The sequence below is a fragment of the Crassostrea angulata genome, chromosome 4 (genome assembly GCF_025612915.1).
Source record: "Crassostrea angulata isolate pt1a10 chromosome 4, ASM2561291v2, whole genome shotgun sequence".
NCBI lineage: Eukaryota > Metazoa > Mollusca > Bivalvia > Ostreida > Ostreidae > Magallana > Magallana angulata.
Genome location: NC_069114.1, coordinates 45,573,848 through 45,588,019, shown reverse-complemented (window position 1 = coordinate 45,588,019; position 14,172 = coordinate 45,573,848).

Sequence of the window (14,172 nt, the reverse complement as noted above, 5' to 3'; positions counted from 1 at the left end):
AGTCATTTACAATGGAGTTTAGAATGTGCTCAAACATGCAATCATGGCCCATTTCACAAAGATTCCCCTAGGCGTAGCAAAAGATAGAACTTAATTAAGATTTGTCGAATTTACAATTCAAATTTGTAAAATGTGTCATACCTGTTTCTTTGTTTCACAAAAATTTCTCGGCGTTGACATATCACTGTATATAAACTGCTAATTGAAAATGTGGTTGATATGTATCTCTAGCTATATCGATTAGGGCACTCTTGTATATGTTTGAAATGCAGAACTTCGGAAGGCATCTTTCAGATTAGTTTTGAGTTTTTGTGAAAAATCTTGTCACTCAATTTTCCCCGAGATGCACAACCAAACTTTCATGAACAGCGTTGTTATTTAAACAATAAAATGCTTTCTTTGTTGATTCATGCGGTCTATGAAGGTGGCGACATTGCAGAAAAAATACATAAGCCGCGTTTTCAGTCAAAAATTAAAGAACTCGCCAAGATGAGGTATTACATGTATCTTATCGTAATTTATTTTTATTAACAGATTGTATATGAAAGCTGACATGAATTCATTGAAGCATTTGGTCGTCGCATTAGTTTCGATTGCTTTTCAACTGCCACTGAGGTATAAATACCCCTATTCAAATTAGTCTGTGCAACCAAGATGCCTCAGTCGATCGAAAAGCAACCGACCCTAACTTTTTGATTACGGCGTATGTTTGGTGAATTACTCGACATGCATAAACATATATTTTGATAAGAACTTCCGTTAGTATGGAACGCCTGAACTGCTTTATGTGGATGATCTTCATTTTATGTTGATACTTCAACATTACATGCTGATACATTGTCTTTACATGATGATACTTTAACATTATATGATGATACTTCAACATTACATGCTGATACTTAAACATTATATGATGATACTTCAACATTAAATGCTGATACATTGTCTTTACATGATGATACTTTAACATTATATGATGATACTTTAACATTACATGCTGATACTTAAACATTATATGATGATACTTCAACATTTAATGATGATACATTGTCTTTACATGATGATACTTTAACATTATATGATGATACTTCAACATTACATGATGATACTTTAACATTATATGATGATACTTTAACATTATATGATGATACTTTAACATTACATGCTGATATATTGTCTTTACATGATGATACTTTAACATTATATGATGATACTTCAACATTACATGCTGATACTTAAACATTATATGACGATACTTCAACATTAAATGCTGATACATTGTCTTTACATGATGATACTTTAACATTATATGATGATACTTAAACATTATATGATGATACTTCAACATTAAATGCTGATACATTGTCTTTACATGATGATACTTCAACATTACATGCTGATACTTAAACATTATATGATGATACTTCAACATTAAATGATGATACATTGTCTTTACATGATGATACTTTAACATTATATGATGATACTTCAACATTACATGATGATACTTTAACATTATATGATGATACTTTAACATTATATGATGATACTTTAACATTACATGCTGATATATTGTCTTTACATGATGATACTTTAACATTATATGATGATACTTCAACATTACATGCTGATACTTAAACATTATATGATGATACTTCAACATTAAATGATGATACATTGTCTCTACATGATGATACTTTAACATTATATGATGATACTTCAACATTACATGATGATACTTTAACATTATATGATGATACTTCAACATTATATGATGATACTTCAACATTACATGATGATACTTCAACATTACATGATGATACTTCAACATTACATGATGATACTTTAACACTATATGATGATACTTTAACATTAAATGCTGATACATTGTCTTTACATGATGATACTTTAACATTATATGATGATACTTCAACATTACATGCTAATACTTAAACATTATATGATGATACTTCAACATTAAATGCTGATACATTGTCTTTACATGACGATATTTTAACATTATATGATGATACTTCAACATTACATGCTGATACTTAAACATTATATGCTGATACTTCAACAATTCATGCTGAAACTTCAACATTACATGATGATACTTTAACACTATATGATGATACTTTAACATTAAATGCTGATACATTGTCTTTACATGATGATACTTCAACATTATATGATGATACTTCAACATTACATGATGATACTTTAATATTATATGATGATACTTTAACATTACATGCTGATACATTGTCTTTACATGATGATACTTTAACATTATATGCTGATACTTCAACAATTTATGCTGAAACTTCAACATTACATGCTAATCTTTTAACATTATATGCCGATACTTTTTTCATTATGTTTAAAAATGACATTTTTTTAATTACATTACTCGATGATCGTTAATGAAATTATTGCAGGATTCAACCTACCCCTCAATTTGACAAGTAAATAAAAAATATGAGGGGGGGGGGGGGGGGCAGTTGCCCCGTATCTTAAAATTATTATTACAAGTTTCCTTCACAAAAGTTTTTTTTATTAAAAAGGGAGTTAGAAAAATGACTTTGGCTTAATGGAGCATTTACAGTACTTACATTTCCTAATTTTATTAACCCGGAGCATAACACACTTGTAAATAAAACTTCTGGCACTGAAAAAGTACATAGTACAGCTCATACGAGAGGACCTCTATTGAAAAAAAAATACTGTGGGAACATACGATATGTTTGGGTGAATATGACAAAACCGCGTGGTGCTTATAAAACCACGGCTCCATGCATGCAACAGATGAGGTATTGCGTCCTCTAGTTTGCATTATTACACGAAGCCGGTGTAATGAAAATCAAAGTACTGAAAGTACTGTTAGACGGTGGCGCCGTTTGAAAGTGGCATATTACATGTATGTAAATTATTGTTGTCGAAAACCCACAGCCAGCGCCTCATAGCCTCATACATGTACTAGCACAACTGGTCGTGAGTTACTTACATGGATAATTCTGTGGAAGTCGTAGTTGTGTTCACAATCCACATTTTACAAATGTTGTGTCTCTTTATCGTCATCTTTTGGGGAAAATCCATAGATTTATATCAGTAGCCTTTGTAGTATAGAAGTTTGCATCTATATGCTTGTATCTATATGTTTGTATCTACATGTATAGCAGTTGATATTAAATACATGTACTACACAAATGTATTTTGATTGCCCCAGAATGACTTATTAAATATGTGGGTTGCCACCACATATTGAATGAATAAATCAAATCCAAAGCGATTTAATCACGGTACGCCAAACTATTTGATTGTATAAAGAAGGGGAATTTTGGTTATTTCCCTTTTGACCTTTGGGTTGACCCTGCAAAGGGGAACAACTTTTGAAAAGTGTGGATTGGACTTTTGTGCTTTAAAGATATTGTAGATTTCTCAAAGTAACGAGAACAAATAAAGCTTTAGTATGATAAAATACTTATCAGGTTTTTACTAACTATTTGGGCATACATGTAGTTGTTTATTTTCCCTCTCGACGACAGCATTTTCCCTCAATTTCCTCTCAAGTTGCATCATCACACTTGCTTGTGGATCATCACACTTGCTTTTGTCCTCATAGTCAGTTATAAATTTAGGTGTACAGAAAACGGAATGGTTTTCAAGAACCTGTTTGATAAAACTGGTTTTGCTTTTGGAATGCACGTCATCATGAAACAGAAAAGTCAATCAATATTTTATCTTCGACTGTAGTGGATTATTTCCATTTCCTCACAACGAAAGTGAATAAAAATTTGAGAAAAAAATATCAAACAATTAATATTCAGTCGCGGCAGTTTCATTAATCAACGTTTTAAATTACATTTGTCTAATTGTATTTAGCTATAGATTTATTCAAATTAATTGAATGAATTTGGGAAAGTCACATGTATATTTTATCGCTTCTCAGTACACTTTAACACGCATAATTTACTTGCAACATTAAACTTTTATAGTAAACTTACAAGAAATATAGATTAATTATTCAAAATAAGTTTTTAAAAACACCAAACAAAAAAATCCAAGTTAAACGCGTGTTTTTCTGATCGTACAGCTGTGTATATAAATTTCATTTTATTCTTTGCATGTACTATAGTCTTTACAATAGATCTACGGTCCGCAAATCCCGGCAATATTTCCGGAAAGATATAGTTCTGTAGCTCAGCAGAATAATACAGTCATCTTTTACCTTCATGTTTCATTATTTATCGCAAATATAGCATGGATGTATACGCTACGGCCGATGTAGCATTTCGTTGAGTGATGACACTTATTTCGATTGCGAATCGCAACAAACTGGCGCATTTATATAGGCCCGCCTATTTGTAAATGGAAACAAATGTCGAAGAAAGCTCATAATAGAGTTGTACTCGCGAGTTAAAAATTATTTGAGAACAAAAGGGTTGATATTTACATACATGTGAAATAAATGTTATCTGTTTGCGAAAAAATCCCCCCAAACCAAAGAAAAGGTTCTCTAATAGCAGATGGATTAAAGTCACAGATTGTACTTCGCTCGTCAAATTGCGTTATTTCAGTTTAGTGTTAAAAATTCGTCAGAATATGTTAAGTGAACAAAATTATTATATCTTACATTACCGTTCACAATGTATCATAAATGTATATGGAATATTGCATGACATGAATCGATTGTGTTTTCTCACAAAAAAAGCTAGCCTTTGCTGCAAATTAGAGATACACGAGCTGATACGCCGTGAAATCCATAAGACGTTTTACAGCATGTCTTTAATCCCTTATTTTACAAAAAATCTGAATTGAAAATCTTTGAAACATCGTAAAATGTTGTTTGTTTATACATGTACATGTAAAATGGCGACTTGATTTGCACGTGAATTTTACAATCCGAGGTCGATCGATCGATTAGCGTGTTTGAGAGAAAGTCAACAGCAAGTAAAGCGTCAACATCAGTAGTAAATATTGTCTGATGAATATTGAGGTGCCTGTAATAATATTAATGTTCCTACAGACTGAGTGGGTTACAAAATTAGGCAAATCACAGGATAGTCCAAAATTAAACACATTTGTATCGTAAATTTCAAGTTTTTTGTTTGTTAAAAGAACACATGAACACTTGTAGAAGAAAGTGTGCCATTGATCGGTTGAAGTTCAATAAAATGTATTTTATCTAATATTCATTATCAGTATCTCTTGTGAATTCTTCAGAAAAGCTACAAAAAAATAAATATTCTTTCTCAACTAAAACCAATGCGTTGAAAATGAATGAATTTATCGATGAAGCAAGTATGTAATATGAAATGGCAAACCTTTTTAAATTGTGTGTGTTTCTGACAATTGTTTTCATCATAAAAAAACCAAGAAGCGATTATTGAGAGATCTCTTAGCCAATTATCGCAGAGATATAGTTTATGCAGTCCTGATACAGAGTTTAACGTCACAACTAGCAGTTGGTGCATAAATTATCGATACCGCGTAAGCAGACAGGGTAACGGCTCATTTAAAATAAAACACAATTTCATAAATTATTTACATATATGTACAAAATGATTAGCAGCTATAATGCTTGAAATATCTGATAAGATTAAAATTAGTTATAAAACTGAAATCGACACAAAGATAAAACATTGCGTGTAACACTGCATACCTAACAGAGTTATCGTTCGTTATCCGCTAGGGTCCCCGTGAGAAATACTCTTCCGGTCAGGACCGTAGCAATATACCGTGGCTATTTATAGCCACCGTCTAAAAATGACCCCCGCTGTAAACAAAAATAATCAAAGTACTGAAAGTACTGTTAGACGATGGCGTCGTTTGAAAGTAACAATGAGTGATGTATGATAATTATGTTTGTCGAAAACCGCGGCCAGTATCGCATACATGCATTAACGCTTACTCGCACAACTGGTCGTGAGTTTCCTACATGGATAATTCTGTGGAAATCGTAGCTGTGATCTCAATCTACACTTTACAAATGCTGTGTCTCTTGGTCGTCATCTTTTGGGGAAAACCCAAAGATTTATCACAGTAGTCTTTGTCGTATAGAAGTTTGTATATATATTTTGTATCAATATGTTTGTATCTTTATCAGTTGACATTAAAACCCCGTTTGAATGACTCATTAAATATGTGGGTTGCCACCACATATTGAATGAATAAATCAAATCCAAAGAGATTTCATTACAGTTCGCCCAAATATTTGATTGTTTGAAGAAGGAGAATTTTGGGTTTTTCCCTTTTGACCTTTGGGTTGACCCCGCAAAGGGGAACAACTTTTGAAAAGTGTGGATTGGACTATTGTGCTTTAAATATATTGTAGATTTCTGAAAGTAACGAAATCAAATAAAGCTTTGGCATGATAAAATACTTATTTTTACTAACTATTTGGGCATACATATAGTATGTTCATTGTCCCACTCGACAGCATTTTCCCTCAATTTCTTCACAAGGAAAAAGTTGCAGTCTTGTGGACCATCACATTTGCTTTTTTCCTCATAGTCAGTTAATACATTTAGGTGTAAAGAAAACGGAATGGGTTTACAAGAACCTGTTTGATAAAACTGGTATTGCTTTTGGAATGCACGTCAACATGACACAGAAGAGTAAATCAATATTTTATCTTCGACTTTAGTGGATTATTTCCATTTGCTCACAACGAAAGTGAATGAAAATTTAAAAAAATATCATACAACATTCAGTCGCGGCAGTTTCATTAATCAACGTTTTAAACATCTGTTATATTGTATTAAGCTATAGATTTATTCAAATCATTTGAATGAATTCGGGGAACTCAGATGTATATTTTATCGCTTCTCAGTACACTTTAACACGCATAAATTACTTGCTACATTAAACTTTTCTAGTAAACTTACAACAAATATTGATTAATTATACAAAATAAGTTTTTAAAAACACCAAACAAACAAAATTCAAGTTGAACGCACGTTTTTCTGACCGTACATCTGTGTATATAAAGAAGATGGGGGAATAAGATGGCGCAACTGCCCATTTGGTTTAGTCGTAAAATACAATTTCAAAATTAGCATTTTTTCAATTAAATATATTTGATATGTTATTATATAAGTTTAAAAAATGGTAATTTCTAACTATATTCAGTTTGAAATATTTCAAAAAGATAAGAAAAAAAAATAAATCTTTAAAGTTTTGGTGCTATCGAACCCACAACCTAAAAACCCAAGTTCTATAAAGTTTCCTTATGGCTGGTGCTCTAACCACTGAGCCATTTCATTCACAACAAAGCGAGTTGTTTAAATGCTATATGAGACTATGACCACGAAATTACGGACCTGTATTATATTTCTAAAACGTTTAATTGTTGAGCTACAAAATGACATATTTGAACTGTAGTGGGTCATCTCTCCACATTTTTGTTGAGTAAAATCAGTTTAAAATCCATTAAACCACATTTAAACTGTAAAAAAAAATATTGAGCTCAGACCCACTCTATGAAAGAAAATGCATTGAAGTTATAAAAATTACACTATTAGGAGGTTTTGACACTCATATGCCAGTTTAAATCTATATATTGCAAGTATTTAAAATATTTAAAGATTACAACCCGATGTTACGTTAAATATACATTGTTTTTAATTATTTTTTTAGAAAGTGTCAGATTTAATGATATTTTAATTTTGCCGTATCTAATCATTCCTCAAATGGGCATTTTACACGCCTTATTCTCTCATCTTCTTTGATTTTATTCTTTGCATGTACTAGACAATAGATCTAGGGTTCGCAAATCCCGGCAATATTTTCGGAAAGCTATAGTTCTGTAGCTCAGCAGAATTCTACAGCCATCTATGAAGCAAATTTTTTTGCCTGCATGTTTCATTATTTATCGCTAATATAGCATGGATGTATACGCTACGGCCGATGTAGCATTGCGTTAAGTGATCACACTTTCTAACCGGTGTGTATTTCAATTGCGAGTAGCAACAAACTGGCGCATTTATATAGGCCCGCCTATTTGTAAATGCATGTGTACAAAATGATGCTAACACTTGGAAACAAATGTCGAAGAAAGTTCATAATAGAGTTGTACTCGCGAGTAAAATTATTTGAGAACAAACGGGGCGATGTTTACGTACAAGTGTAAATAATGTTATCTGTTAGTGAAAAAATGGCCCCAAACCAAAGAGAAGATTCTCTATTACATTTAGCAGGGACGGACGCATATGAATTAAAGTCAATATTTGTACTTCGCTCATCGAATTGCGTTATTCAGTTCATTGTGAAAAAATTCGACAGAAACTGTTTAGTTAGCAAAATTATTATATCTTATGGAAAATTCGCATGTTTTTTCTCACAAAAAAGCTAGCGTTTGCTACAAATTAGAGATACACGAGCTGACACGCCGTGAAATCCATTAGACGCATATGTAAAAAAAAATCTGAACTAAAAATCTTTGAAACATCGTAAAATGTAGTTTATATACATTTAAAATGGCGACCCGATTTGCACGTTAATTTTACAATCCGACGTCGATTAGCGTGTTTGAGAGAAAGTCAGCAGCAAGTGAAGCGTCAACATCTGCAGTAAATATTGTCTGATGAATATCGAGGTGCCTGTAATAAAATTAATGTTTCTACAGACTGAGTGAGGTACAAAATAAGGTACATTGTAAATCACAGGTCAGTCAAAAATTAAACACATTTGTATCGTAAATTTAAAGTTTTTTGTGTATTGTGTATTGTGCTAAAATATGAAATGGCAAACCAGTTTAAATAGTGTGTTTCTGACAATTATTTATATCATAAAAAAGACAAAAAGCAATTATTGTGACCAATTATCGCAGTGATATAGTTTATGCAGTCCTGATACAGTTAAACGTCAAAACTGGCAGTTGGTGCTTAAATTATTAATACCGCGTAAGCAGCGAGGGTAACGGCTCATTTAAAATAAAACACAATTTCATACATTATTTAAATGTATGTACAAAATAATTAGCAGCTATAATGCTTAAAATATCTGATAAGATTAAAATTAGTTCTCCTACTGAAATCGACACGTAGATAAAACATTGTCTGTATAACACTGCATACATGTACCTAACAGAGTTATCGTTCGTTATCCGCTAGGGTCCCCGTGAGAAATACTCTTCCGGTCAGGACCGTAGCAATAGACCGTGGCTATTTATAGCCACCGTCTAAAAATTGGTTACCCAGTATACCGACACGCTATCTGACTTTGAAATTACTGGAATTTTTACTTTTTTCAGTTGATTTGGAAGTTATCAACACCGAACTTGTAAAGAAATCGCTGTATATAGTTTTTCATATCCGTAGCAAACACACACATAAACACGCTTATATTGCCACAAATTGATTGTTAACAGTTACGTCTCTTCTCCCGTCGACATATGGCGGGAAATAACACTTGTGTAGAAATTTGCTGAACTATACTTGAATTCTTTACCATGATTTATTCTTAACAACAAATTATATAGCTTTTTTATTTAAAGACAATATTTCATTTACAAAATGTATGCACAGCTTGCTTAATTTATATATCGCGATTTTACAATTGCATCCGCAACAAATTGCCAGGTCTGCACGTCTGTGCTGGTGGTGCTACTGTTGCAAAGCCATTCCGTAATTAAAAAAGAAAACAAATGAAAATCAAATCTATATACATTGAGGAATTAAATTGTGTGTGATAATCAAAGAACATTAATCATGAAAGAATAATTTTTGTAATGATATAATTAAGCAATATGCATTGGTGAATGAATTGTCAAACAAAGAATGATATATATATTTTCGTGATGGGGGAAAAGGATTTTTAAGGATGAATGTTCCTCTGATAAGAGATTTAACTTCTGTAGAAAATATTCTCAATTTGTTTCTGATAACTCATAAATATTAAGGCAACAAGGACAACAAGCAACAAGGTAGGTGGTACGTTCTAGGCCCCATTTTATGCTAGAAGGCGACATTCATTTTAATTAAGATATTAAAAGATGAAACTTAAACGGAACAAACTGAACCCCAACTTTTCGGGGGGGGGGGGGTGGCGAAAAAAAGTTAGAAATGTTTTACCTAAAAGTGCAAGGTTTTACTAATCATATTGATCAAATTTGAGGTAATATCTATACCCCCCCCCCTCCCATCCTCCAATGCATTGTTGTTGTTTTTTTCTTCCAAATATACCTTAATTATATATGTACTAGTACAGATGAAAATCAAAACAAGTTTTATTTAAAAAAATAATTGGTATTCTACGAACATGTACATGTAATTAATATACATCGATATTCTAAACATTTTTTGTAATGTTGTATTTGTGAGGAGTACCTGACTATAATAAATCTTAAATAGATATTTAACACTGATCGAAAATATTAAGTGATTATTTCTAAAAGCGTTGATAAGGGGTTAAGGTCTCATTTTGAAGGTTTATATCCCCCTTGATTTTGATCACATGAACTTAGAAACACACGCGTTAAGTAGAGGAAGTTTCTTAATATTAATAACGAGGGTCTGGGGGCTTCCATCATATTTAAATGTGTCAATTTAGCTCACTAGAACTTTGTCTTTTTTAACTCTTCACAACGATATTGTGGTGAATGGTGGGCGGTTATCTCCCTTTTCTTTATAGTGTACATTAAACAAATTACAGGGCAATGCAAGAAACCTATAGGGCTTTTTGTGATCGGCTTCGGCCGATCACTGTTGTGTCCATATGACGCATCCGGCAAATGCTTCCACGTGCGCACACATTTCGCTTGCATAAGTAGTTCTTATAAAAACTTGAAGTTTGGTTTAGTATTTATATAGCATTTTACTCAGTTTTATTTCAGTTCATTTACCTTAAGAGATGCAAACATACATAAAATACAGTTCGACCTGTTAATTTAAGAATGCACATTTTGTCTCACGCGTAAGAATTTGATCGAAAGATTCATTCAGTACTGCAGTGAACTGACCTCAATCACATGACGTCAGGCAATAAGAAGATGCTCCATGAACTGACCTCGATCTATTGATGTTGCATAATAGTAGCTAGGAAGACGGATTTATAAACAAGGTTAAGTTATAATGCGACCTCAATAGCAAGTTATGATGGCATTCAATGTTTTTCAGTCGCATTAAATTATTTTAATACAACTCTTTCTTTGTATACATGTTAATGCTCTTTGAAGAGGCCTACTCAGTATTCTGAAGAAGAAGAAGAAGATACATTAACATTAAATAATGACGTTAAAAATATAAAACTAGACAAGGAGTTTACGACCGGCTTTCCCTAAATTTATTTCAAAATTAAATTTGTTGACGGTTTATAATGATAAAATTAAGGTGAACAGATTCAAAATATTCTATATTTTGTAAAAATACAGTACTTTTTTAATATTTTTACATCAAACTGATCATGTTGATTGCTTCTAGCTACAGTGTATCAATATATCATTATTGCCGATCATTCCTTTAAAAGGAATACTTGTCTAGCCTGGCCCCACATTTGGGCTCTACGGGTACATGTACCACCAGGTAATTCCGAGGGGTTTATACCTCCCTTGATCTTGATCACACGATCTTTACTGCCTCCGAAGTTGTCAATGCTCCCACAAACTATTGATGTATTAATCATCTTGATATTAATTAAAGTATGCCGATGATAAAGTAAAATATATTTTCTGTTCGAGTACTCTCAGTACTTTGACGATTTTCCTTATTGAATGGCTGATGTAAGTGGCTGCTAACTTCAGCATAGTCATATTGCCTAACATTGGAGTAAACTTTTCATAATTTTGGTTTCATCATTGATTCTGGGTGATGCACTTGCATTGTAGTAGGGGAAAATTGTCAATGTAAGCATAATTCATGATCAATATCGAGTCTACTCTTTTATCGGCAATAAACAGAATTTTCTTTTATAATGTCTTGTCATGATCTCAAAATAATTTTAATGTGTTGTCACTCGTTATAATGAGATATACAGTCATGTAAATGTAACTCGTAAATATGACGATTATACTCCTATACAATACGTCAGTATCTTGTTATATGAAGGATTTTTATTTTCCCTTCTTTCACGGTTTATTTGAATATGAATGAAACTTTTGTTTACTTTCTGTAAACTGCAGTAAAAATTACAATATTGTAAAGACTATTTCACAAATAATTATGGAATTCCACATACGACAGCCAACTGTCAGCTGCCAACTGCTTACTGCCAACTGTGTATTGCCAAATGCTTTCTTTACCTCTTTATTGGGTTAAGGCCCTGTCACACCAAGCTGCGTCCCCACGGCGTCTTCACGGCGTTGTAAAACTCATGGAATCGCCGTAGGATCGCAAGGAAAATTCAGAAAAAAGTACAGTTTTATTTAAAAATTTTACCAGTGGAGATGTCACGGCGTCCTGACGGCGACCGAGGCGTTCTTACGGAGCTCCCATGGCGTGTAACTGCGTTTCCACGGAGTTCTACTTGGCGATTAACTGCGCTCTCACTGAGTCTCCGCCGAGCGCTCATGATGTGCTAGGAGTTTTTACCGCGCGTCCACGGCGAGCTCTGCGCGCTGACTGCGCTTATAAGACGTACTTAACTTCTTGGTAGGTTAATATTAATTTGTACAATTGTATGGGAAACAAATAAGAATTTACAACTAGTAAATAAATGATTAAAAAATTGTTTTGATTTTATGAAAATGTACATTGTAATTGAAACATAGTTACTTTCAAACAATTTGTGAATGACTAGGATTAAACAAAAAAGATCCGTTATTAGTTGTTAGAAAACATAGAAAAAGATGTGAAAACACCAGAACCAAATGGCATGAATTCCATCTACGTCCATTGATAGGTCTTGGAATATTAGCAAATGCTACTTTTTACAAAGTCATCTACATCCAGTTTGATAATTATTACATCGCTTGCTATTGTACCACAGCCATTTTTCGAGTTTTTGTGGTCTTGATGACAAAAAGAAACGCCGTGGGAGCGCGGTATAAACGCAGAGGAAAAGTCACGAGAGCGCGATGAACGCAGCAACAGCTCTTTGGGGTCGCTGTGTGAACGCAACCAAATAGAAAACAACTTGTTCAAACGCTGTGGATGCGCAGTGAGAGCGCAGTGAGAGCGCAGTGAGAGCGCGATAGAGACGCAGTGAGGTCCCAAAGGACTCCGTGAGGTCTCCGTGCAAGCGCAATTGACTTATCACTGCGTCTACACTGCGATTAGCTGCGTTCCTTAACAGACAGAACTCTCGTGGCGCTGTTGGAGATCTTACGGCGCTGTCTCGGCGACCTCACTACGCTTCTACGGCGTGTTTATCGATCGCCGAGCCACGGCGCATACTTTGTGCATGTTCGAAGTGCGCGCCGTTGCATGGCGTTCTAAAATGTTCAAGGCGATCCCACCGCGACGGACGAAGATGCCGTTGCGTTGTTACGGCGCTGTAGGAGACTCTACTGCGTTTACCTTGGCGTTTTACATTATTTAAGGACGCAGTGGGATCGCCGTGAGGACGCAGCTCCGGTGTGACAGTGGTTTAAAGCGCATGTGCAGACATTTTGATAGTGGTTTTTTTTTTTATTTTACACATATTAAAAACAAATTAACAACCATCTGTCAGCCTGAATCACTGCATTCCATATCATATGCCATTTTACATCAAATCACAACTAGCGAGCAAGCTTAGAGTGACATATTCGAGTACGTATGAAAACCCACCAAGCACATAATTTCAAGTATTCATTAACTCGTGTTCACTATTTTTAAGGTGGCTCTATACACCACTTTTTGATGACGCAGTACGCAAAAAAGTAAATCTGGAAGCATGCAATTCCGGTACTGGCTGATTTAAACTGAGGCGAATTGTATGGGGACCGCTCTTTTGAAAAATTTGTTTAATGAATAGATTTAATTTGATAATTGGAAAATTCATTACTTACAAGTAATGTGGTATGTGACAGCTCAACATTGTGTGGTATTATTTATCGAAATAAACAATAAAATCAAGTATAATTTTTTAAAGAGTTTCTTTCCCACCATCGATACGTTACACTGTACATTGTAGCGCAGTGGGTTAGTGGATTCACTAGAAAAAGATTAAAAAAAAAAAAAAGTGGATTCACTAGAAACCAGTAGGTCATGAGTTCGATTCCCGTTGAGAACAATAAATTTTTTAACTTTC